The 26,809-nt window shown below is 44.3% G+C and overlaps 1 protein-coding gene and 3 non-coding genes across 4 annotated transcripts in view; 3 read left to right on the top strand and 1 right to left on the bottom strand.

Annotated features, from left to right (window-relative positions):
* LOC144698056 (uncharacterized) overlaps nucleotides 1-26,809 on the top strand; it is a 136,661-nt gene that overhangs the window by 84,116 nt on the left and 25,736 nt on the right. The gene's annotated exons all lie outside the window — the stretch shown is intronic.
* On the bottom strand, nucleotides 13,525-13,596 carry trnae-uuc (transfer RNA glutamic acid (anticodon UUC)). The gene has a single exon. It is a non-coding gene; the product is annotated as a tRNA-Glu (tRNA).
* Nucleotides 19,031-19,112, top strand: trnas-aga (transfer RNA serine (anticodon AGA)). Its single transcript has one exon. It is a non-coding gene; the product is annotated as a tRNA-Ser (tRNA).
* On the top strand, nucleotides 21,745-21,826 carry trnas-uga (transfer RNA serine (anticodon UGA)). Its single transcript has one exon. It is a non-coding gene; the product is annotated as a tRNA-Ser (tRNA).

Raw genomic sequence — 26,809 nt, 5'->3', positions numbered from 1 at the left:
GTTTATTTGGGGAATTGTTTTTCTCTGAGACCCGGGACAGTCAAACTATGACCCAAAGTTCAGATTTGGGCCTTGAGCCTGGGCTATGGGGCCCACATACATGGAGCACCATTACCGGATGTCCTTCATCCCCGATTTTAATCACTCCACCATTGGTGGCCGGGTCTTCAGCTGCCTGGGCCCTAAGCTCTGGAATTTCCTCCCTGAAACTCTCACCTTTCTCATTCACTTTCCCCCTTTCAGACACTCCTTATAACTGACCTCTTTGACCAAGCTTTTGGCCATCTGGCCTAATATGTCCTGCTCCTGTGACATTCCTTGGGACATTTTATCATGTTAAAAGCTTGATATAAATAGAAGTTGTTGTTGTTCTTCATAGTATCACATTATCGTTACAGTGTAGAAGGAGGCCAATTTGTCCATTGAGTCTGCACTGACTCGCTGAAAGAACATTCCACCTAGTCCCACTCCCCTGCCTTATCCCCGTAACCTTGCACATTCTCTCCTTTCATGTAACAATCCAATTCCCTTTTGAATACCTCGATCGAACCTGCCTCCACCACCCTTTCAGGAAGTTTGTTCCAGAATCTAACCACCCTCTGGGTGATTTTTTTTCCTCACATCCAATTACTTTTTTCAATTATTTTGAATCTGTGCCCTTCAGTTCTTGATGTTCTCTTGAGTGTGAACATTTTCTCACTACCCTGTCCATACCCCTCAGGATCTTGAATACGTCTATTAAATCTCCTCTCAGCCTTCCTTTCTCCAAGGAAAACAGTCCTAACCTCTCTAATCTATCCTCATAGCTACAGTTCTTCATCCCGGGAATCATTCTTGTTAATCTCCTCTGTATTCTCTCCAAAGCCTTCACATCCTTCCTCAAGTATGGTGCCCAGAACTGGACACAGTACTCCAGGTGAAGCCTCACAAGTGTCTTATATAAGTTCAACATGACCTCCTTACTCTTGTACTCAATACCCATATTAATGAAGTCTAGGATACTAAATGCTTTATTAACTGCTCTCTCAACATTCCCTGCCATCCTCAATGACTTAAGTACGTACACACAGAGGTCCCTCTGTTCCTGCACCTCCTTTAGATGCTTTCCCTTTATTTTATGCTATCTCACCATACATTTCCTGCCAAAACAAATCACCTCACATTCCTCTGCATTGAACTTCATCTGCCACTTGTCTGCCCAATCCACCAAAATGTCTATGTCCTTTTGAAGTTCATGACTTTCCCTATCACAGTTGACAACATTTCCAATCTTCGTATCATCTGCAAATTTTGAAATCATGCCCTGCACACCACAGACTAGGTCATTAATATACATCAGGAAGGGCAAGGGTCCCAAAACTGACCCCTGAGCAATTCCACGACAAACCTTCCTCCAATCTGTAAAACAACCATTTGCCACTACTCCCTGGTTCCTGTTTCTCGGTTAGTTTCTTATCCAAGTTCCTACTTTCCCTTTTATTCCATGGCCAAGAATTTTGCTGAAGTGTTTCGTGCGGCACCGTATCAAATGCCTTTTGAAAATCCATATACACCACATTAACGTTTCCCTTATTAACCCTTTCTGCTACCTCCTCAAAACACTGCAGCAAGTTAGTTAAACATGATTTTTCCCTTGATGAATCCATGCTGGTTTTCTTTAATTACCCTGCACTTGTCTAAGTGATGATTGATTTTATCCCGTACTTATTGTTTCCAGAAGTGTCCCTGCCACTGAGGTCAAAATGACTGGCCTGTAGTTGCCAGCTTTATCCTTGCATCCCTTTTTGAACAAGGGTGTAACATTCACAGGTCTCCAGTCCTCTGGCACCTCTTCTGTGTCTGAGGAAGGCTGGAAGATTATCACTCGTGCCTCTGCACTTGTATTGCCTCTGTTCTTGCTGCTCATTGAGACCTGACCACTAACTGAGTGAGTGAGTGTGTATCAATGTAACTCAGATAGACACTGCTTGTTGGAACAGACCTGGGGAGAAGGAAGCTTTGAATTAGCCACTAGACTTTCTGTTCTCCACAATTGGGAATAGGGAATGCTTTCCAAACATTCAAAGCGACGAATCAAGTCATTAAAGAGCATTTGTTTTTAGCTGAATTATTTGGTAGAATTAGAGTGAAGGAATGGGATTGACCCACAGCCTGAGCCACCACTTTAAGGACAGGAAGAGAGAATCTGGAGAGGGGAAAAGAATTAGTAGGTGACTGGGCACTGAATCTGGAACAATGAGCAGAGAGGGGCAGGAGTGTGTGGGACAGAGATTTATAGATTTGGGGGAAATGAAAGGAGAAAGAATATTCCATCGAAACTAGAATTGTCTGTTCTGAATTTCTAACCTGTACTGACAGTGTTGACTTTTGTCAACTGCGTTTACAGGGGATGAGAGGGAGAGGATTTTCAGATGGGGAAACTCAAACCAAAAATCTCGACAAGATCTTATAGAATCACTGAATTCATAAATGACCAGCCTTTGATTATGGAAGGAGAAATGTTTGTCTGTTCTGTCTGTGGGGAATTTTCACATCATTATTTGACTGGAAACTCACCAAGACACATACACCCGAGTCAGAACATATGTCAGGGTCAAACCTGACATCACTTGTGCAAAAAGTCTGGTTTAGTCTCAGACAGTTGCCAGGGAGAGGAATCGAGTTGGTATCTAGGGAATGAAAACAATGGCTTCAGTCTTCCCAATATTTAATTGGAGGAAATTTCTGCACATCCACCAGTGAATATCAGACAAACAATCTGATAATTTAATAAAAGTGGAGAAGTGGAGAGAGGTGGTGGTGAGGTAGAGCTGGGCACTGTCAGTGTACATGTGATAACTGACACTGTGTTTTCAGATGATGTCGCTGTGGGGAGCATGTTGATGAGAAATAAGAGGAGGCCAAGGCTGGATCCTTTGGGGACACCAGAGGTAACTGTGGGAATGGGAAGGGAAGACATTACAAGTGATTCACTGACGATGGTTAGATAGAGAAGAATAGAACCAGGAGAGAACAGCCCCACCCAGCTGGACGACAGTGGAGAGGTGTTAGAGCAGAATGGTGTGGTCAACCCTGTCAAAGGCTGCAGACAGGTGGAGAAGGGATAGTTTCCCTTTGTCCCAGTCACATAGGATGTCATTGGCGCTTTGATCAGTGCTGTTTCAGTACAGTGGCAGGGCAGAAACCTGATTGGAGGGATTCAAACATAGAGTTTTGGGAAAGATGGGCATGGATTTGGGAGGTGTGAACATGTTTGAGGAGTTTGGAGAGGAAAGGGAGGTTGGAGATGGGACAGCAAGTTGTGAGGACAAGGCCAAAGGTTTGTTTATTGACGAGGGCTTGATGATGTCAGATTTGAAGGAGAGAGGGACAGTAACTGAAGAGACATTGACAATCTCAGCGAACATGGGGAAGTTGGGTGACCAGCAGTTTAATGGGAATAGGGTCAATGGAGCAGGAGGTGGGTCTCATGGACAAGATGAGCACTAAGGTGGCATGAGAGGAAATGGGAGCGAAACTAAAGAAAGATGTGGCTTCAGGGCTCAGACAAGGGGGATCTTTAGAGACAGTTTGTCCCGGTGGGCTAGTGGAAGGGAGGGAAGCAGCAGAGGCAGCTGATCGGATTGTCTCAATCTTAGTGACAAAGAAGCTCCATGAGCTCCTCACACTTGTTGTTGTAGGTGAGGATGGAGGAGACGGGGAGAGAGGGAGAGCACTTCAAAAGGAACTAATTTGTATGTTTAACACAGAGCTGATTTATTTGACTTTATTCAGAATATTAACAGCTATAACTGGGTTGGAGTTTATTAACATTAGTAGAAACAGATCCCAATCAACATGGTTCAGTCTAGGATGTGAATAACCGCAAAATCCATTCACTGTTGTCACTTGTGAATTCACTGGTGTCTCAGCAGGTGGGATAACTGAGTAGATCCCTTCCCACACTCGGAGCAGGTGAATGGTCTCTCTCCAGTGTGAACTCGATGGTGTGTCAACAGGTTGGGTAACTGACTGAATTCCTTCCCACACGCGGAGTAGGTGAACGGTCTCTCTCCAGTGTGAACTCGCTGGTGTGTCAACAGGTTGGGTAACTGACTGAATTCCTTCCCACACGCGGAGTAGGTGAACGGTCTCTCTCCGCTGTGAACTCGCTGGTGTACTGTGAGTTGAGATGACCACCTGAACCCAGTCCCGCATTGAGAGCACCTGAATGGTTTCTCGTCACTGTGAACACGTTGATGGGACATCATTTCCCCAGAGCTTTTATAGCACTTCCCGCAGTCTGAGCATTTGAATGGTCTCTCCCCAGTGTAAATTCGCTGGTGTTTCAGCAGGTTAGTTGACTGAGTGAATCCCTCCCCACACACTGAGCAGGTGAACGGTCTCTCCACAGTGTGAAGTCGCTCATGTTTCAGCAAGTTGAATGGCTGAGTGAATCCCTTCCCACACACGGAGCAGGTAAATGGTTTCTCCCCATTGTGAACTCGCTGGTGTGTCAGCAGATGGGATGAACAAGTGAATCCTTTCCCACACATGGAGCAGGTGAATGGTCTCTCTCCGGTGTCACTGTGCCGATGAGTTTCCAGTTCAGACGGGTAATTGAATCCCTTCCCACAGTCCCCGCATTTCCATGGTTTCTCCCCATTCTCACTGCATTTATGTTTTGACAGGCCTGATGATCGGCTGAAGCCTCGTCCACACACAGAACACGTGTATCGTTTCTCCCCACTGTGAACGGTGCTTTTTCCTTCCATGTTCAAAATCCAATGATATTCAGGTTACGATAAATTAGACGACTCTGTCAGATCCTGATGTGATGTTTGGTTTCAGTTTCACTAGGAAAAAGTGACCATGAAGACTGCTGGATCGTCATAAAAACCCAACTGGTTCACTAATGTCCTTCAGTGAAGGGAACCTGCCACCCAGTCTGGGCCTACACAAGACTCTGGTGTCAATAATAAAACAAGTGTTAGGGGCAGCAGGAGACTACATGGCCCTTCGAGCCTGCTCCGTCATTCAATACGATTGTGGCTTCTCTTGGGCTTCAACTGCACTTTCCTGCCCACGCCCCATATCCCTCGACTCCCTGAGAGACCAAAAATCTCCCCATCTCAGCCTGAAATATACTCAACGTTGGAGCATCCACAACCCACTAGGCTAGAGAATTCTACGTGACAAAAGGAGAAAAGGAGAGAGAGAAAGTCAGAGAGGGGAGTGGGAGAGGCAGGGGGTGAGGAAAGGGCTTTTCATAGACGTACAAATAAACCAGAACTTTGACAGAATCTCCCAAACCTGCAACCTCTACCCACGAGAAGGACCAGGGTAGCAGGTGTATGTGAACACCATCACCTCCAAGTTCCCCTCCAAGTCACACACCCTCCTGACTTGTCTGACATCCAGAACTGGATGAACAGAAATTTCCTCCATTTAAATATTGGGAAGATTGAAGCCATTGTCATCAGTCCCCACTACAAACTCCACTCCCTCGACACCGACTACCTCCCTCTCCCCGACAACTGCCTGAGACTGAACCAGACTGTTCACAACCATGGTGAAATATTTCACCCCAAGATGAGATTCCAATCACACATCCACATCATCACCAAGACCGTCTATTTCCACCTCAGTAACATTGCCTGACTCCACCCCTTATTTTCAAATTTCTGCATAGCTGCTCCCTATTGCTGGAATCTCCTCCAGCATCACAACCCTCAGAGATATCTGCGCTCCTCTAATTTGGCCTACTGAGCGTTCCTGATTTCTATTGTTCCACATTCGTGCCCATTCTGTCACTTTCCAAGGCTCCAAGCTCTGGAATTCACTCCCTAAACCTCTCCCATTCTCTACCTCATTTTCCTCCTTTAATTTACTCTGTAAAACCCACTTCTTTGACCAAACGCTTAGTCACCTGCCCTAATATCTCCTCATGTGGCTCAGTGTCAAACCTTGCTTTGTAACATTTTTGTGAAATGCCTTGGAACATTGTCTTACATTAAAAGTGCTTTATAAATAGAAATTGTTGTTGTTCCTTCATCATCACTGGGTGAATAACCTGTAACTCCTTACCTAACAGCATTGTGGGAGCACCTTCACCACACGGACTGCAGCGGTTCAAGAAGGTCAAACATCATCTTCTCCACTGGCAACTGGGGATTGGCAATATTTGCTGGTATCTATGGAGAGGGAAACAGAGTAAACATTTCAGGGTTCGCAGAATGATTTACAGGGAGTAAAAATGCTGCAGAATTTGATGATCAATATAAGCTCAGAAGTGGAATAGAAATGGACTATAGTGCAGGAAAAACAATTCCTGACTATGAAAGATACTGTGGGAAGATAAAGCTGGGAAGCCAGCAGCACATGGTCAGGGGATGGGCAGCGGAGGAAACCTCATTGAGACACAGTCAGCAGAAGTAACAATAAAATGCTAAACATAACTCAAATAGATCCATTATGAGAGACAGAGGAAGTTAGACAACGATAGAGAGGTGATCAGGGAGGGCAGAGGTGAAACGGAGCAATGGATGGACATGGATTCAGATCCTCAGTTAAGGAGCCACACCAGTCCCAGAGACTTGGAACCTCTCACAGAAAACAGAGCACAGCACTAAAAGCTCCAAATTGTAGATGGATGGTGAAAAATACTCACCTCTGAAACAATATCACCATTTTCAAATTTAACCTCTCCTGCTGGAGCCTGCAGCTGGAAAGATAGCATAAGCACCGGAGTCAGAGAAAAATCTCCCAGTTGAGGAAATACCCAGGGAGCGGAGTGATGTCACCGTGTAATTGTTGATGTATGATGATGTCACAATGTAACTGTCGATGTGTGATGATGTCACAAACACAGAACATCTGGGTCTGTGCAAACCAGTGATCACCAAACATTATGAAAGATGTGAGGGGCCTTGAGAGGGGGCAGAGGAGATTTATCAGAATGGGTCGAGGGATGAGGGATTTTAATTGTAAGATTAAATTCAAGAAACTGAGGTTGTTCTCCTCGGAGTAAAGGAGCTTGAGGGGAGATTTGATAGAGGTGTACAGGATTATGAAAGGTAGTTAAATAAAAGCTGTTCCCATTAGCTGATTATGAAAGGATTAAGGGACAGAGATTTAAGATTTTAGGTAAGATCCACAATGTGAGGAAGAGATTTTTTACCCAGTAACTGAAAATGACCTCAATGCTTACATTCAAAGGCTGGTGCTATTCAGGTCCTGGTGAATCAAGAGACTTTCAGATTTTGTCGTGATGTTCGGTTTCAGTTTCTCATCTCCCTCAAGTATCCCTTGAGTTCCTCCTCTTCTAACATCCTGTAAATGGAATTCAAAAAAACAATGAAGGTCAATCAGGATTGAAATTCAGAAAGAACAAACGTTTCTCTTGGTTTGAGTTGACTGTGTGTAAATCCTCCCCTTCTAACCCCCTGTAAAAAGAGTTTCCAAAATCCATCCCTGTCAGTCCAGGATAGAAATGCACAATATTCTCTCCTCCTGCTACCTGGAACAGGGTTACCGCGCATGCGCCCCGCTGCACATTGCCCCCCCTATAAAGATGGCGGCGGGAGAAATCCAGAATTTTTCGGCTCGTTCTCTGCAAACACAAGACCGGTACCTTGTTAGTTGAGGTCTGCGGCCTGCACTATGTCTTTATGAAGCCTCTCTTCCCACTCCGCTGGCTCCATTCCTCCTCACACACCCACTAACTCTGTTAGTTTGCGCCCACTCGACATTCTCTCACCCGCTCTGAGTAGCTTCTGTCACAAACCAGGACTGCGCATGCTTATGGATCCGACCGCAATGCGCATGCACCAGCACTCCCAGCACTGCGCATGCGTATGGCCATGCTGTTGTGAAGATAGGGCATATTCTGTCCCGCAGTGAATGCTGGGTGGCCGCTCCGCCATTGTAAGATCACGTTGTAGAACAGAAACTTCTGTCCTGTAATCAGAATACGATGGGTGCCATAGGGGAAAGACATAAAATTGTTGAATCAATGATACAGCAGCCAAATTGCTCTGGGGTCCACCGCAATTCTCGCCTGGATGCAGAACAAACCCCGACAGTTAGATCTGAACTCAGTGTAGTCTCAGCAGATGGGGTTACCTAGTAACATTTCCCCCGATACATGGAACATTTAAAGCATGTCTTGCCAGCATCTCTGCTCTGATTGTGGATCAAATTTTTTGAACTTTTAAAGTTGGAGTGTTAACGTGTGGGCAAACTGAATAAAGCCCTTTGCACATGTGAAGTATCTGAATGGTCTCCCACCAGCAAGACTGTGTTGCTGTGTCAGTAAATGGGATGAGAGTGAATCCCTTTCCAATTTTAACTAGTGAACAATCTGTTTACAGTGTGAGTTTACCTACATATTTTCAGCTCAGACATGATCTCGAAATCCACTGGTAATGGGTTCCACATTCTTAGCACTACATAAGAAAATGAGGAGGAGTAGGCCATTCGGCCCCTCAAGCCTACTCCGCCATTTAATAAGATTTTGGCTGACCTGTTAGTCACCTGAAATCTGTATCCCACCTATCACTGATAACCTATCACCCCCTTGCTTACCAAGGATATATCGACCACTGCCTTAAAAATATTCAAAGACTTTGCTTCCACAGCCTTTTCAGGAACAGAGTTCCAAAGTTTCACGACCCTCTGAGAGAAGAAAAATCGCCTCATCTCCATTTTAAATGGGTGACCCCTTGTTTTTAAACAGCGATTCCGAGTTCTAGATTATCTCACAAGAGGTAACATCCTCTCCAAATCCGCCCTGTCAAGTTCCCTGAGGATCTTATATGTTTCACTGATCAGGTAAAGTAAAGCAAAAATACTGCAGATGCTGGTTATCTGAAATAAAAACAGAAAATGCTGGAATTCTCAGCAGATCTGGTAGTGACTGTGGAGAGAGAGACATGGTTTTCATTTCAGGTCTGTAACCTTTCATCAGAACTGCACTGCATCTGAAATGTTAATAATGCCTCTCAATCCAAAGATGCTGCCAGATGTAGTAAGGGAACTCAAGAAGGAAATGAAAATCCACTTTGAGGAATGGAATCCAATGCGAATGAAGGGTGAACTGCCCGACTGACCAGAGAAAGTCAAGGCACCTTTCCCTTCTTTAAGACCTGGAACAGTGACTCTAATGTTATCAGTGAAATTGACTGATTTGTGACATTGAAAGGATTCTGGTTACTGCACATCAGGAATTCAAACCTAATATCGGCTTCGGGACAATCAGAATACTTGGTATCAGACAAGACAATGAAAGGCTCGAAGGGAGATGGCACCGGTTGTAGGAGAGCTGGTTCCCGGTGACATGCATGTGTCTGCAGTGGGTGGGATCAGACTGATTCCATGTATCTGGGATGAATGTCCCACCATTTATTTTGGAAGAGTAAAACTGATAGTGCACGATAGTCATCTGGGTAGTGCCAATCTGAAGATTAGACTCACTGACACCCTGGTTGGGATACCTTGTCAGTTAGGTTTGTGTAAGAGTCTGTAGCGCAATTGGTCAGCGTGTTTCCCTGTTAACTGAAAGGTTGGTCATTCAAGACCACCCAGGGGGTGAAGATTTTTACTGTTTTTCCCCCTCATCACCATTCATTGCCACACAGTTCTGGATTGTTATTGGGTTCTTGGGCTACAAGATATCTTCCCCAAACGGTGGCAGGTCTTTTGTTGTCCAGTGAGCTCCCACAAAAACAGCTTCTTTTTAAAATTACGTTTTCTGTCAATTACAATGAGAAAAGATTTGGACCCACTCTGTACCTTCATCTAACCCATCAGAAATTCATGAAATTATTGGAATCAAACGAACCCCTCAATTATTCTCTCTTCCTCAACTCCACAGTGAGTGAGACAGGGAAAAGCAGCAAAGCAGCAATATTCCGGCCCTGCACTCTCCAAGCACTCTCTGCCAGCAGAAAGCAACAACTGCAGCTTCAATCAGCGGGTTACTGCCCATTTCTGGGACGTGAGATACTCCAAACTGGGCCAAACCTCCCAATACACCGAGCACAAGCTCAGGTAAAACACAGGTAGATTCTATCCCGGTCACGAAACCTCCGGGCAGCATTTACAGAATTCTCGAGTGAGTGAGTCACAAATAAAATTCACACCAACTTTCTAAACTTTTCACTGTAAAGTTCCTTTCTTTTATTGAAAATCTGACTGTTGTGAATCTGAAAATGAGCACCATGGGATTTGTGTTACCGAGTGACTTGTTTTCCATTGTTTGTCCGTCAGGTTTGCAATTCAATTTGTGTTGGATATTGAAGCGATTCTGATTTCAAAAAGAGGTCACAAAAAATTTAAATATTAAATCCAGGAGAAAATCCCGAGGAAATTCGATCACAGTATTTGGAAGAAGGTGCAGCTAAGAAGTGGAAGATGTGAATGATGTTATAGGTGATTGAGGGGAATGCATTGCAACTTTGGGGCATTTTGTAGGCCGATTACGTTCCACACTTTAAAATTCCGGTCAAGCTGAGGTATCAGGTAGAAAGCAGGACGTTTAACCATGTGTATTTGGATACACAACAGTTTTTCATGTTCCTGACTGACTTAGTCGGCAGAGCATGAGAATGTTAATACTCTGGGTCATGGGTTCGAGCCCCACACTGGGTGCTGTAATACTTTAAAAATCTGAATAAAAGTGGTACAGACTGGAAACATTGACCTCCGCTTCAGCTGCTGAGTTTTTCCAGCATATCCTGCTTTTGTTTCAGATTTCCATCATTCACAGTAATTTGCTTTTATCTTTTACTTTGAAATCTTGCTGCTTAAATAAAACACCAACCGATCACTGCGGCTCCTGTGAAATTTACAAGGCAGACATTCATCACTGAAAGCAATTGACACATGTCAAATTCAAAGTACTTTCATGTCGCATCTCTTTCTGCTTCTGTCTCGCCCCCAGCTCCCTCTGCCCATCCAGCTCCCAGGTCAATTCGCTGCTTCATGCAGACACAGTCAATTCATGGGAATGGGTAAAAGTCGTGAGTAAAGAGACACCTGGATCTCATCCTCCTGATTCTCCCAGATACTGATTACAGGAATGTGCACAGTGCCCATTATCCACAGTCACTCCCCTCCAAGTTGTTCAGCTTTTTAATTGATTTTCACACTGGATTTCAATGTGAAGAAAGCTGAGCTGAGATAAGCTTATATTGTTCAGCAGATGTACTGCAAGAAGATACAAGACATGCCGATGTTAACAGTGCTCTTAGGACGTGCTGAGCTCCAGTGAAGGATTGGCACCATTACTGTGTCGCTCAATTAGTCTCGTGACAAATCTCGTGCTGGAAATGACAAGAAAACTCGCTGAATTTGTGCCGTGTTTAGATTTCAGAAGAGCCGAATACAAGGTAAGAAAGTACATCTCGCTCGAATGGGTTATAAAATGTCAGAATTGCCCGTGCTGTTGCGCTAAAATTATAGAAAGTTACAGCACAGAAAGAGGCCATTCGGCCGGGCGTGCTGATTTCAAAGAGCAGTAGTGATTGTTTGATCCATCAGGAGTGATATTTGTGCCGGTGCAAACAATAGGCAGCAAAATTCGTACTTTTCCCACCCATATTTTGCCTCACACCAACATTTCTATAGTCAGTGCTTTGCAACTTTACCTCTTCCTCCATTCCCTCACTCCACTTGAACCAAGTGTGATGTTTTCCAGCTCTGAGGCGAAACTTAAATTCTCACTTCTCTGACTCTGGTGGAGCTTTTAAACGGTACCAATCAATGAAAAATCAACACTCATTCTACCAAATTCAATAACTCGACGTTCCCTGACCGGTTATCGAACCAAGGCCGCCGAATCCTGACCACTAGGGAATCTGTAGTAGCAGTTTTCAATTCTGCTTATCTACGTTGCTTTTTGCCAATTGTTTTTTCAGTTCAGGTCTCTTTCACCACAAAACTGCCTGTTTAGGTTAAAGATAAACGACTTCTTCAGCCAATGAAAACAACGGTTGCTGTGAGCTGGAACATGAAATTGACAGTGAAGTGAAATAGTCCCACAAGTTGCTCATGTGTAACTTTCAATTTCCAAAACCCTCCACCCTATTCGCTGTTGGTCCAATGGAAGCGCCGATTCCCAGTCACTGGACATCAGGGAAACTACCAATAAGGCTTGATATTTGGATTATGGAGGCAATTTATGACATTTTCTTTTTCATTCCTGATCTCCTTCACCAGAGACAACTTTCTCCGACTAAATGGTCTGTTTAGTTTGAACACAAATGACTTCTTCACCAATGAGATGAATCATTGCTGTTAGTTGGAACATGAAATCGATACTTTCCTCCTTTAAGACAGTTCTTAAAGCCTCCCCCTTTGACCGAGCTTTTAGTCATCTAACCGAATATGAGGCTTGGTGTCATACTTTGTTATATAATGCTCCTGGGGAACGTCTTATGACGTTTCATTAGGTTAAAGGCGCTTTATAAATATAAACTGTTGTTGTTGTAGTAAAATTGGAGAAAGGTTCAGTCTTCTATCTTTTTACTTTTAAAATCTTGCTGCTTGAAATAAAAAAACACCAACTAATCACTGAGGCTCCTGTGAAACTTACAAGAATGTCATTCATCACTGAAAGCAACTGACACACATCTAATTCAAAACACTTTCATGTCGTACCTCATTCTGCTTCTGTCCCTGTATCGCCTCCAGCTCCCTCTCCCTGTCCAGCCCCCAGGTTAATTAGCTGCTTCATGCAGAGACAGTCAGTTCATGGGAATGGGTAAAACTCGTGGGTAAAGAGACAACTGGATCTCATCTTCCTGGTTCTCCCAGATACTGATTACAGGAATGTGCACAGTGCCGATTATCCACAGTCACTCCCCTCCAAGTTGTTCAGCTTTGGAACTGATTTACGCACTGGGTTTCAATGTGAAGAAAGCTGAGCTGTGATAGGCTTATATTGTTCAGCAGATATACTGCAGGAAGGTACATGACAGGCTGATGATAACAGTGCTCTTTGGATGCGGCGAGCTCCCGGGAAGGATTGGCACCATTAATGTGTCGCTCAATTAGTCTCGTGACAAATCTCGTGCTGGAAATGACAAGAAACCTCGCAGAATTTGCTCCGTGTTTTCGTTTCAAAAGAGACGAATACAAGGTAAGAAAGAATATCTCGCTGGTGTGGGTTATAAAATGGCAGAATAACCCGTGCTGTTGGGAACCATAAAATTTTAGAAAGTTACAGCACAAAGAGGCCATTCGGCCGGGCGCGCTGCTTTCAAAGAGCAGTAGTGATTGGTTGATCCATCAGGAGTGATATTTGTGCCAGTGCAAACAGTAGGCAGCAAAATTCGTACTTGTCCCACCCATATTTTGCCTCACACCAACAATTCTATAGTCAGTGCTCCTCTCCTCTTTCTTCATTGCCTCACTCCAAGTGTGATGTTTTCCAGCTCTTGAGGTGAAACTTGAACTCTCACTCCTCTGATGCTGGTGGAGCTTTTGAACTTTTCCAGTCAATGAGTGATAAACACCCGTTCCGAAAAACTCAACAACTTGACATTCCCTGACCGGGAATCGAACCCGGGCCGCGGCGGTGAAAGCGCCGAATCCTGACCACTAGACCACCAGGGAAGCTGTGCTAAAGTTTTTCGATTTGGCTTAACTACGCTGCTTTTGCCTATTGTTTTTCAGTTCAGATCTCTTTCACCACAAAACTGCCTGTTTCGGTTCAACACAAACGACTTCGTCAGCCAATGAAAACAACGGTTGCTGTGAGCTGGAACATGAAATTGACAGTGAGGTGAAATAGTGCCACAAGCTGCACATGTGTAACTTTCAATTTCCAAAACCCTCCACCCTATTCGCTGTTGGTCCAATGGAAGCGCCGATTCCAGGTCACTGGACATCAGGAAATCTACCAATAAGGCTTCACATTTGGATTATGGAGACAACTTTTGACATTTTTTTTTTCATTCCCGATCTCTTTCACCCGAGACAACTTTCTCCGACCAAATGGTCTGTGTCGGATGAACACAAGAGACTTCTTAACCAATGAGTAGAACCTTTGCTGTTAGCTGGAACATGAAATCGATACTTTCCTCCTTTAAGACAGTTCTTAAAGTCTCCCTCTTTGACTGAGCTTTTAGTCATCTGACCGAAAAGAGGCTCGGTGTCACACTTTGTTATATAATGCTCCTGGGGAACGCCTTGTGACGTTTCATTAGGTTAAAGGCGCTTTATAAATATAATTAGTTGTTGTTGTAGGATAAATATAGAAAGGGCCAATTTCTTGTTTTATCTTTCACGCTGATTCTTTTCTCAGCGAGAATTTAACATGAATTCGCACAACTAATGCGAATCAAGTTTGCGACGTTAAAAACGTTTTCACCCCCTCAGGGAACTGAGCCACATTGACAATCGCAGAGAAACAGACACACAGGGATATACACCGAATGTGACAGAGGCCTAAGGAGAGACACACACCCAGAAAGCAAGAGTGTCACCAACTTGGCTCCATGTTTGTTCCATTTCCGAAAGCAAATTCCCTGAATGCTGACAAATGAATGGAAATCAGAAATTGCGGACGTATTTGGATAGATTTCCTGCTAATTAACTGATAATTAATTTGGTTAAAATCAAAAATGGTGAAAACTTTAGTCAGCAGGATTCCAACCCTTGTGTTCATATTTACAACAAACGTTAATCATCGAACTTTCGCTCACACTGAAATGAAAACGCTTGGATAATGCTCTTGCCATGTTTCAAACCGCAGCTCCATCATATGTGATGCGAATATGACCCCACTCGCCTCTATCAAGCCTGCGCTGTAAAGAGCCCAATGGAGCTGTCTGCAATGTTAAGCGGTGACGTCATGCAGCAGCACTTTGGGTCTTTATGTGTAGGCGAACATTTTGGGTCCAGTAACCAAAATGTCATTAGTTTTAAGTTAATTATTGATAAGGATAGGTCTGGTCCTCGAGTTGAGATTCCAAATTGGAGAAAGGCCAATTTTGTGGAAATGAGAAAGATTCTAGGAAGAGTGGATTGGGATAAGTTGTTTTCTGGCAAGGACGTGTTCAGTAAGTGGAAGGCATTCAAAGGCGAAATTTTGAGAGTGCAGAGTTTGCATGTTCCTGTCAGGGTTAAAGGCAAAGTTAACAGGCATAGGGAACCTTGGGTTTCAAGGGATATTGGCGATCTAGTTAAGAAGAAGAGAGAGGTGTATAGCAGGTATAGGCAACAAGGAGCAAATGAGGTACTTGTAGAGTATAGGAAATGTAAGAATATACTAAAAAAGGAAATCAGGAAGGCAAAAAGAAGACATGAGGTTGCTTTGGCAGATAATGTGAAGGTAAACCCGAAGAGTTTCTACAAGTATATTAAGAGTAAAAGGATATTAAGGGACACAATTGGTCCCCTTGAAGATCAGAGTGGTCATCTATGTGTGGAGCCTCACGAGATGGGGGAGATCTTAAACAGTTTTTTTTTGCATCAGTATTTACTCAGGAAACTGGCATACTTTATAAGGAAGGAAGTAGTAGTGTCATGGAACATATAGAGATTAAAGAGGAGGAGGTGCTTGCTGCCTTACAGCGAATAAAGGTAGATAAATCCCTCGAGCCTGACATGATATTCCCTCGGACCTTGAGGGAGACTAGTGTAGAAATTGCAGGGGCCCTGGCAGAAATATTTAAAATGTCCTTAGCCACGGGTGAGGTGCCGGAGGATTGGAGGGTAGCTCATGTTGTTCCGTTGTTTAAAAAAGGCTCCAAAAGTAAACCAGGTAATTACAGGCCAGTGAGCCTGACGTCAGTTGTAGGTAAATTATTGGAAGGTGTTCTGAGAGATCGGATAAAAAAATATTTGGACAGCCAAGGGCTGATTAAGGATAGTCAGCATGGCTTTGTGCGTGGTAGGTCGTGTTTAACAAACTTTGTAGAGTTTTTTGAGGAGGTTACCAAGAAATTAGATGAAGGAAAGGCTGTGGATGTTGTCTACATGGACTTTAGTAAGGCCTTTGACAAGGTCCCACATGGCAGGTTAATTCAGTAGGTTCAGACGCTTGGTATCCGTGGAGAGGTTGTAAACTGGATTCGAAATTGGCTGTGTGGGAGAAGACAGAGAGTGGTAGTGGATGAATGCTTCTCAGACTGGAGGTCTGTGACTAGTGGTGTGCCTCAGGGATCTGTGCTGGGACCATTGTTGTTTGTTGTCTATATCAGTGATTTGGATGATAATGTGGAAAAATGGATCAGCAAGTTTGCTGATGACAATAAGATTGGAGGCGTTGTGGACAGCGTGAAAGGCTTTCAAAGCTTGCAGAGAGATCTGGACCAACTGGAAAAATGGGCCAGAAAATGGCAGATGGAATTTAATGCGGAGAAGTGTGAAGTGTTGCATTTTGGAAGGACAAACCAAGGTAGGATATACACAGTAAATGGTAGGGCACTGAGGAGTGCGGAGGAACAAAGGGATCTGGGAGTTCAGATACATAATTCCCTGAAAGTGGCGTCACAGGAGGACAGGGTTGTAAAGAAAGCTTTTGGCATACTGGCCTTCATAAATCAAAGTATTGAAGATAGGAGTTGGGATGTTATGGTGAGGTTGTATAAGACATTGGTGAGGCCAACTTTGGAGTATTGTGTGCAGTTCTGGTCGCCTAACTACAGGAAGGATATCAGTAAGTTTGAGAGAGTGCAGAGAAGATTTACTAGGATGTTGCCGGGTCTTAAGGAGTTGATTTACAGGAAAAGATTAAACAGGTTAGGACTTTATTCCTTGGAGAATAGAAGAATGAGGGGAGATTTGATAGAAGTTTACAAAATTATGAGGGGTATAGACAGAATAAATGCGAGTAGGCTCTTTCCACTTAGATTAGGAGAGATAAACACGAGAGGACATGGCTTTAGGGTGAAAGGAGAAAGGTTTAGGGGGAACATTAGGGGGAACTTCTTCACTCAGAGAGTGGTGAGAGTGTGGAACGAGCTACCATCTGACGTGGTAAATGCGGGCTTACTCTTAGGTTTTAAGAATAAATTGGATAGATACATGGATGGGAGAGGTCTGGAGGGTTATGGACAAGGTGCTGGTCAATGGGACCAGCGGAATAATATTTCGGCACAGACTATTAGGGCCAAATGGCCTGTTTTCTGTGCTGTAGTGTTCTATGGTTCCATGGTTCTGTGGAGTTCGGCTGTTCTCATTAGGAATGCTGGAGACAGACTGATCAACAATGTCATCCTCAAATGGCACAGCGCAGTAAGAGGACCTTCCACCCATCGTGTCTATGTCAGTTTTGTACAAAGAGCTTTATAATTAATGACAATTTTCTTCTCTTTCTCCTTAGCCCTGTTTTTTTTCGCTTTCAAGCCATTGCTCAATTCCCGTTTGGAAACTCGGTGTTAAGAAAACCAATATTGAAAGCTTCAGCTGGTTCCTCACCTGAGCAAATACGTCATCCTTGCTCCAGGGAATGACGTCTGCAGTGCTTTACTTTGGTCAGAAGTTCAAGGCAATATAATTTGCAGGTAAACCTCGATTTTTTTTAATTCATTCACATGATGTGGGCTTCGCTGTCTTGGCCAGCATTTATTGTCCATCCCTAATTGCCCTTGGGAAGGTGGTCTGCCTTCTTGAACCACTGCAGTCCATGTTGTGTAGGTACTTACAGTGTGCTGTTAGTAAGGGAGTTCCAGGATTTTGACCCAGTGACAGTGAAGGAACGGCGATATATTTCCAAGCCATGATGGTGAGTGAATTGAAGGGGAACTTCCAGGTGATGATGTTCCTATCTATCTGCTGCCCTTGTCCTTCAAGCTGGTAATGGTCGTGGGTTTGGAAGCTACTGTCGTGGAAGCCTTGGTGAATTCCTGCAGTGCATCTTGTAGATGGTACACACTGCTGCTACTGTGCATCGGTGGTGAAGGGAGTGAATGTGGATGTGGTGCCAGTCAAGTGGACTGCTTTGCCCTGGACGGTGTCCAGCTTCTTCAGTGTTGCGGGGGCTGCACTCATCCAAGCAAGTGGGGAATATTCCATCACACTCCTAACTTGTGCCTTGTAGATGGTAGACAGGCTTTGGGGAGTGAAGAGGTGAGTTACAGTTGCACGATTCCTAACCTCTGACCTGCTCTTGTAGCCACAGTGTTTATATCGCTAGTTCAGTTCAGTTCCTGGTCAATGGGAACCCCCAGGATGTTGATAGTGAGGGATTCAGTGATGGTAATGCCATTGATCATCAAGAGGCGATGGTTGGATTCTCTCGTGTTGGAGATGGTCATTGCCTGACACTTATGGGGTGCGAATGTTATTTGCAACTTGTCAGCCCAAGCCTCGATATTGTCCAGGTCTTGCTGCATTTAGAAATGGATTGCTTCAGTATCTGAGGAAATGGGTATGGTGCTAAACATTGCGCAATCATCAGCTAACTTCGCCACTTCTGACCTTATGATGGATGGAAGTTCATTGCTGAAGATGGTCGGGCCGAGGACACTAACCTAAGGAACTCCTGCAGTGATGTCCTGGAACTAAGATGACTGACCTCCAACAACCACAACCATCTTCCTTCGTGCTAGGTATGACTCCAACAAGCGGAGAGTTTCCCCCTGATTCCCATTGATTCCAGTTGAGTTCAGGCACCTTGATACCACACTCGATCAAATGCTGACTTGATGTCACCTCATCTCGGGAGTTCCGCTCTTTTGGTTGTATTTGAACCAAGGCTGTAATGAGGTCAGGAGCTGAGTGGCCCTTACGGAAACCAAACTGCGCATTAGTGAGCAGGTTATTGCGAAGTCTGTGCCACTTGATAGCACTGTTGATGACCCCTTCCATTACTTTACTGATGATGGAGAGTAGTCGGATGGGGCGGTAATTGGCTGGGTTGGATCATTCTTACTCTTTCTTTCCCAGTTTGGCCGGGAGAACGAGGAGAGACAGTGTAAATTGCAGGGTTCCGGGGAAAAGATCAGGTAATGGCAGTGACAGGACGGGCAGAAAGACCTCTTTCTCCGCTGTAACCATTGCATGATTTCATACAAATAATAGTAGTAGGGGACCAGCTTCTGTAGTCGTAGCCGAGTGGTTAAGGCGATGGATTAGAAATCCATTGGGGTTACCCCGCGCAGGTTCGCATCCTGCCGACTACGTTTCCCATTATTTTGGATTTTATCGGCGCACAAACAGAGCTAATTATCGTTTGAATCGAGGGAAAGCGATCCAAACACACCCGTGTTCTCTTGTTTCCGTTCATTTGTCAGCTTTCTGCAAATCTCCAGTTGGAAATGGAAAACAAAACGGAGCCAATTTGGTGACATGATTTCACTGTGGCATTTGTCTCTCCTTAGGCCTCTGTCACTCTCGGTGTATACCTGTCTGTGTTCCTCTGTGTGGGTCAATGTGGTTCAGTTCCCTGAGGAGGTGAACACATTTTTACGAGCACCAGCTGTATTCACATTAGTGGTGCAAGTTCACATTACAATGTTACAGTGAAAAGTATCAGGATAAAAGAGACAAGAGTAGTTTGTCTCTTTCTATGTATGGACTACAACAACAACTTATATTTATAAAGCTCCTTTTTCCTAATGAAACGTCATAAGGCGTTACCCAGGAACATTATATAACAAAGTGTGACACCGAGACACATATTCGGTCAGGTGACTAAAAGCTCGGTCAAAGGGAGAGGCTTTATGAACTGTCTTAAAGGAGGAAAATATCGATTTCATGTCACAGCGAACAGCAATGATTCTTCTCATTGGCTGAAGAGGACACTTGTTTTCAACCGACATAGACCATTTGGTCAAAGAAACTTGTCTTTGGTGAAGTTTGTAGAAGTAAATTCCACTACACTTTGGCGGCCTATAAACAACTCCCGCCAATGTTTGCTGCCACTTGCTGTTTCTTAGCTCCACCCAAACTGATTCTACATCTTGATGCTTCAATCTAAGATCCTCTCTCACTAATGTACCGATCTCGTTCCTTATAAACAGCGCGACCCCGCCTCGTTTTCCTTTTTGCCCATTCTTCCTAAATGACGAATATCTTTGAATATTCAGATCAACCAATCACACTGTTCTTTGGAAGCAGCACGAAGGGCCAAATGACCTCTTTCCTTGCTGTAACTTTCTGTCATTTGTTGTTTCCTAGCACCACGGTTAAGATTAATTTTCTTATTATCCATGTGATGCTTTGAATTCAAGACAAATTCAGCGAGTTTTCTTTTCATTTCTAGCACAGATTTTGGAACCGGACTCGTTGAGCGACATTTAAATGGTCTCAATCGTTAGATGAAGCTCACCGAGTCCAAACAGACACCGTGAGCATCAGCCTGTTATGTACATTCTTGCTGTACATCTTCTGAGCTATAAGCTGATCACAGCTCCACTTTCCGCACATTGAAAGACATTGTGAAAATAAGCACAATTTCAAATCTTAACAACTCGCATATTTGTGATTTTCTGTGTGTGTCAACGTCGTTCAGTTTCCCATTTTCACTACCCAAACATTATCCATGTTAGTTTTCTGTCTTCATATCAGCAAAAAAAAAAGCAGTTAACAAGACATTTCTCTCTTTATTTTGAGTGGAGACTGTTCAGCAACTAAACTTCTGGATGTTACAAAGCGGAGGATGATTGAAGTTTTCAGATGATCTTATTAAGTAGCTGAGAATGCTCGACGGGCCGTTCTTTTTTATATCCTAATTCAGTGTCAATGATTGTGTCTAATCTGAATGTGCTAGTGAGGCCGAGCGGGCTCAGCCGCTGGTTCAGGTTTCAGTCTCTCTGGTGATTTGGGCTTTACTCCCACCGCTGCCAACCTTTCTGGTGGTTTGTTATTTGAGACGCTTCCAAAAAATTATCCGTGCGGTGAAGGAGCAGCTGATCTGTGCAGTGTTGTATTTCAGTTGGAAGAATGAAGAGAGACAGTGTAAATCCCAGGGTGACTGGGAAAACGTGGGACAATGGCACGGACTGGAAGACCTCCTTTCACTGGAACTCCCTGTATTCATTCTATTATTTTAAACAAACAACATGCAGCCTTTACTCAGTTGTCCTGGCCGAGTGGTTGAGGCGTTTTTCCACGTGGTTCAAATCCTGCCAACTCCCCTTCTTCTCACTCCTGATTGACACAAACTGTCTGCAAAATAAATTATCAGTCAAATGAATAAGAAAACCACCCAAACACCCCCGTGTTTCTGACTTCAGTTCATCTGCAAACATTCACTAGCAGTCTGAAATGGAACAATAATTGGCCAAGTTAGTGACATCCTTGCTTTCTGGGTCTTTGTCTCTCCTTCGGCCTCTGTCACTCTCGTTGTATGTGTCGGTGTGTGTTCCTCTGTGTGTGTCAATGCGGTTCAGTTCCCCGAGGGGATGGACACATATTCACCAACACAACCTTGATTAACATTGGTTGTGCAACTTTATATTAAAATGTCAAAGAGAAAAATATCAGGATGAACGATGCAAGTGGAGTTTGCAATGTGTGGAAAGAGATGCAGCAAAGAAGTGGAAGATGTGAATGATGTTATTGATGATTGAGAGGAAGGCATTACCACCTTGAGGATTTTGTAGGTCGATTACCTTCCACAGTTTGAAATTCAGAACAAGCTGAGGCTCCAGGAGGTAACAACATTGATCTCCCTGAATTTTCACATAGGAAATAACGCGCGTGCATGCCCGGCTAGGTAGTGACAGAGACAGGGCGTGCAGAAGGTCCTCCTTGTCTGCTGTAACCATTCTATGACTTCATATAAATAATACAGGCCTAATGCCAGCAACTGTAGTCGTGGCCGAGTGGTTAAGGCGATGGACTTGAAATCCATTGCAGTTACCCCGCGCAGGTTCAAATCCTGCCGGCTACGTTTTCCATTATTTCTGATTTTAACCATTGTAAATGGGATCGACATTTTCACAACACCTGCAGTAGCAAAGATTGACCATTGGGTGGCAGTGGAACCGTGATTGCTTACATCACATGAAGCAGACGCGGTCTCAGTTATTACTGCATTTGGCACTGTCTCTGTTCATATTAACTTAGATGCCGTTTCTGTTTCTATTACACTAGGACATGTCTCTAATCATATTAGAGAAGGTCATCTCTCAGTTGTTTCTGTAATTGGTTCAATCTCAGTTGTTAATGTACTGGACTATGGCCATAATACAGTTGGCACTATCTCAGTCATGACTGCACTGAAGCAGGTCTCGACCAAAGTTACAATAAGCCATACCCCAGTTGTCACTGCACTATAGCTTGTCTCTGGTTATAGAAAACTAGAACATATTTTTATTTGCATTTCACAAGACTCTGCCTCAGCTATTACTCCAGTAGAACCTGCCACGTGTCTATCAAACTGAACCCTGTCTCAGGTGATGCTGCACCAATACATGCCTCCATTCATATCACACAATTCCCTGTTTCTGTTGTTATTGTCCTAAACCATTACTCTCTTATTGCTGTACTAGTGTATGTCTCTGTTTTTATTAATCTCGTACCTTTGCCGGTATTTAATTCACCAGACACTACGTCAGTTGTTGTGAAAAAGAGCCCTGAATTATGTGAAGCTGCACTAGACCGTGTATCAGTTTTCTTAAACTGGATCCGGTCAGTGTTATCGCTACACCAGGCTGGTTCATATTACACAAGATCCTGTCTCAATTATTACTGCACTCGTCACTGTCCCACTTATGTTTCACTAGGTCGCGGCCCTACTTATAACACACTGAATCATGTCTGCACTTATATTCCTCTAGATCGTATTTCAGAACAATTTACACTAGATTCTGTATCAGCCTGTATCACACTCGAGCTGATCTGTCTTTTTAATTAAAATGGATCCTGTCTTTGCAGAGACTTTGTCTTTGTACCTCTGTCTCTGCTTCTATTCCACTGTCCCTTTCCCTGTTTTTTCTCCACGAGATCAGATCTGTCTCTCTTCCACTGGCGGCAGTCTCTGTTATTACGACTTAAGACTCTTTCTGGGAAGCAATTACCCTGTGCCCTGTGCTTGTAATAACTGCCCTATTTCACTTGATGTTGATCCAGGCCCTGTATCGGTAACTATTGCACGAGACACATCTCCGCTATTACAGCAGTAGGCATTGTCTATGTTAATATAGCACTCGTCACCGCCCCTGTTATTCATGCACTAGGTCACGTCTTTGCTTAAGTAACATTAGATGGCCTCTCTAGTAATGCCTCTGCTTAAATTGCACTAGGCCCTGTCTCAGTAATAACCACACCAGGCTCTGTCTCTGTTGTTACTACACTATTCTATGTCTCTATAAGGTGAACGTTGAGTTAGAAATGGGCCTCTGACTTTGGCCTAAAACTACAGGTTTTGACTGTTTGTTCTGCGCAGTTCCTAATGTTCTGTTTCATTACAGCCAACAGAATTACATATGAGACATCACCTGTTCTGTGTGTCGGTGTGAAAAGAAATCATGCTGCGTCATTCCACAAAGATAAAAGATGTATCTTCACCAGATTGTTTCATTTTATTTTATTTTCTCTTATTCAAACTGTAACCACAGATCGTCAAATAACGTAAATATTCATTGATAGTATATTCTGTTGTGTGCTCTTGTTTAGAAATTCATGTCATACCAAACATTTCTTTGCTAAGGCGGGCACGTTTGTCACCACAATCACTTAATGTCAGTCATATCTGTGTCTGAGACAGCGTCTAACTCACTGAAACGTATTGATTTCTCTCTCTCAGATAAAAAGCAAAATACTGCGGATGCTGGAAATCTGAAACAAAAACAAAAATACCTGGAAAAACCCAGCAGGCCTGACAGCATCTTCGGAGAGGAGCACAGTTGACGTTTCGAGTCCGTGTGACTCTTCTTCAGAACTAAGGAAATGGAGGAATGCAGTGAAAAATAAGCTGGTAGTGGGGGGTGGGGCAGGTTGAGCTGGATAGAGGGGCAGTGATAGGCGGAGGCAAAGAAGAGATGTCATAAAACAAAAGGACAAAGAGATGTTGACGGTGGTGATATTAGCTAAGAAATGTGCTAATAGGTGATATTAAGGGTAGAAATCAGGACGAGCAAGGTAGAGATAGCCCTAGTCGGGGTGGGGTGGGGGGAAGGGATCGAAATAGGCTAAAAGGTAGAGATAAAACAATGGACGGAAATACATTTAAAAATAATGGAAATAGCTGGGAAAAGAAAAAAATATATAAATTGTTGGAAAAAAAGGGAAACCGGAAAGGGGGTGGGGATGGAGGAGAGAGTTCATGACCTAAAGTTTATGAACTCAATATTCAGTCTGGAAGGCTGTAAAGTGCCTAGTCGGAAGATGAGGTGCTGTTCCTCCAGTTTGCGTTGAGCTTCACTGGAACAGTGCAGCAGGACAAGGACGGACATGTGGACATGAGGGTAGAGTGGTGTGTTGAAATGGCAAGCGACAGGGAGGTCTGGGTCATGCTCGCAGACAGACCGAGGTGTTCCACAAAGCAGTCACCCAGTCTGCGTTTGGTCTCTCCAATGTAGAGGAAACCGCATTGGGAGCATCAAATGCAGTAGACTAAATTGAGGGAAGTGCAAGTGAAATGCTGCTTCACTTGAAAGGAGTATTTTGGCCGTTGGACGGTGAGGAGGGGGGAAGTAAAAGGGCAGGTTTTGCAGCTTTTGTGGTTGCATGGGAAGGTGCCATAGGTGGGGGTTGAGGTGTAGGGGGTGATGGAGGAGTGGACCAGGGTGTCACGGAGGGAATGATCCCTGCAGAATTCCGCCGGGGCGGGGGTGAAGGGAAGATGTGTTTCGTGGTGGAATCATGCTGGAGTTGGTGGAAATGGCGGAGGATGATCCTTTGAATGCGGAGGCTGGTGGGGTGATAAGTGAGGACAAGGGGGACCTTATCATGTTTCTGGGAGGGAGAAGAAGGTGTGAGGGTGGATGCGCGGGAGATGGGCCGGATACGGTTGAGGGCCCTGTCAACCACTGTGGGTGGAAAACCTTGATTAAGGAAGAAGGAGGGCATGTAAGAGGAACTGTTTTTGAAAGTGGCATCATCAGAACAGATGCGACGGAGGCGAAGGAACTGAGAGAATGGGATGGAGTCCTTACAGGAAACCAGGTGTGAGGAGCTGTAGTCGAGGTAGCTGTGGGAGTCGGTAGGCTTCTAATGGATATTGGTGGACAGTCTATCACCAGAAATTGAGACAGAGAGGTCAAGGAAGGGAAGGGAAGTGTCAGGAATGAACCATGTGAAAATAATGGAGGGTTGGAAATTGGAAGCAAAATTAATACATTTTTCCCGGTCCAGGCGAGAGCATGAAGCAACACCGAAACATTCATCGATGTACCGGAGAAAGAGTTGTGGGTGGGGGCCGGAGTAGGACTGGAACAAGGAATGTTCCACATACCCCATAAAAAGACAAGCATAGCTGGGGCCCATGCGGGTACCCATAGCCACACCTTTTATTTGGAGGAAGTGAGAGGAGTTTAAGGAGAAATTGTTCAGTGTGAAAACAAGTTCAACCAGACGGAGGAGAGTAGTGGTGGATGGGCATTTTTCGGGCCTCTGTTCGAGGAAGAAGCGGAGAGCCGTCAGAGCATCCCGGTGGGGGATGGAGGTGTAGAGGGATTGACGTCCATGGTGAAGAGGAGGCAGTTGGGGCCAGGGAACTGGAAATTGATGATATGATGTCGGGTGTCAGAGGAATCACGGATGTAGGTGGGAAGGGACTGGACAAGGGGAGAGAGAATGGAGTCAAGATAGCAAGAAATGTGTTCCGTGGGGCAGGAACAGGCTGACACGATCGGTCTGCCGGGACAGCCGTGTTTGTGGATTTTGGGCAGGAGGTATAAGCGGGCCGTCCGAGGTTGGGAGACTATGTGGTTGGAAGCTGTGGAAGGAAGATCTCCAGAGGAGATGAGGTCAGTAACGGTGCTGGAAACAATGGCTTGTTGTTCAGTGGTGGTGTCATGGTCCAGGGTCAGGTAGGAGGAAGTGTCTGCGAGTTGACCTTCAGCCTCTGTGAGGTAGAGATCAGTGCGCCAGACAACAACAGCACCACCCTTGTCAGCAGATTTGATGACAATGTCAGGGTTGAACCTGAGAGAACGGAGTGCAGCAAGTTCAGAGAGAGACAGGTTAGAGTGGGTGAAAGGAATAGAGGAATTGAGATGATAGCTTCCCCGATGGTCTAGTGGTCAGGATTCAGCACTTTATCAGTAGTAGCCTGGGTTCGATTCCCAATCATGGAATGCAGATTTTTTTTTTATCTTGTTAAAATGAGTATTAATTACCTATTGATGGAAACAATTTAACAGCTCCAACAGAATCAGTGGAGTAATAGTTGCAGTTTCACAGCAGAGTTGGAAATGTCATATTTGGACAAGTAGACAACAAAGTCAGAAACGGAGTGAAAGAAGGACAAGAGAAGGGCTGGGTGCAAAGCACTGACCACAGAGATGGTGGCGCCAGGAAAAATATGGGTGGGAGAAGGGAAAGTTTTGCTGCCTACTGTTTGCACTGACATAAATATCACTCCTGATGGATCAACCAATCGCTACTGCTCTTTGACAGCAGCACGCCAGGCCGAATGTCCTCTTTCTGTGCTGCAACTTTCTATAATTTTATGTTTCCCAACAGCACAGGTCATTCTTCCATTTTATAACCCATTCGAGGGAGATGTACTTTCTTATCTTGTATTCGGCTCCTTTGAAACCAAAGCACGGAGCAAATTCAGCGAGTTTTCTTGTCATTTCCAGCATGAGATTTGTCACGAGATTAATTGAACGACACATTAATGGTGTCAATCGTTCACTGGAGCTCACCGCGTCCAAAGAGCACTGTTATCATCTGCCTGTTATGTAACTTCTTGCAGTACATCTGC

Source organism: Cetorhinus maximus, chromosome 23 (genome assembly GCF_964194155.1).
Source record: "Cetorhinus maximus chromosome 23, sCetMax3.hap1.1, whole genome shotgun sequence".
Lineage (NCBI taxonomy): Eukaryota > Metazoa > Chordata > Chondrichthyes > Lamniformes > Cetorhinidae > Cetorhinus > Cetorhinus maximus.
This window is presented reverse-complemented; position numbering and strand designations above follow the sequence as displayed.